Source organism: Echiichthys vipera (genome assembly GCF_963691815.1).
Source record: "Echiichthys vipera genome assembly, chromosome: 15".
In the NCBI taxonomy this organism is placed as follows: domain Eukaryota; kingdom Metazoa; phylum Chordata; class Actinopteri; order Perciformes; family Trachinidae; genus Echiichthys; species Echiichthys vipera.
The window spans coordinates 1224940-1225414 of NC_139840.1; the positions used below are offsets into that span (position 1 = coordinate 1224940).

The window sequence follows — 475 nt, forward strand, 5'->3', positions numbered from 1 at the left end:
TATTTTGGCACATTCAGTCCAAAGTAATGCGCATAAATTATGCCTAAATTCATTTCTAAGTCATAATGTATTTATACATTATGTCATAAATGTATGTAATAGTGTAATAATATGTATTATTATTATATATTCTGTCCTCCATAGTAATTTATTTTTAATATTCTTCTTAATTTGTCATATTAATGTATTTATTGAGTCATTTATTAATTAATTTATGTTTTATTATATTTATTTTGGCGCGTTCAGTCTCCACCCCGGTGCTCTTCCACATGTTGCCGGTAAAGACCGTCTCCAGTTGCAGCCGCGGAGCTCAGGATGCTCCGTCGGCCGACCGTGAGGCTGCTCCATCGGCCGACCGTGAGGCTGCTCCGTCGGCCGACCGTGCGGCTGCTCCATCGGCCGACCGTGAGGCTGCTCCGTCGGCCGACCGTGCGGCTGCTCCGTCGGCCGACCGTGCGGCTGCAGCGTGAGCGCG

At 45.5% G+C, this 475-nt stretch overlaps 1 protein-coding gene across 1 annotated transcript in view; it reads left to right on the forward strand.

Moving 5' to 3' along the window:
• Window positions 1-223: 223 nt before the first annotated feature.
• The window catches only part of LOC310957548 (CYFIP-related Rac1 interactor B-like), a 13173-nt gene continuing 12921 nt past the window's right edge, over window positions 224-475 (forward strand). The window contains exon 1 of the mRNA XM_083928160.1: window positions 224-475. This exon is cut by the window's right edge and continues 247 nt beyond it. The gene's annotated coding sequence lies outside the window, so the exon portion shown is untranslated.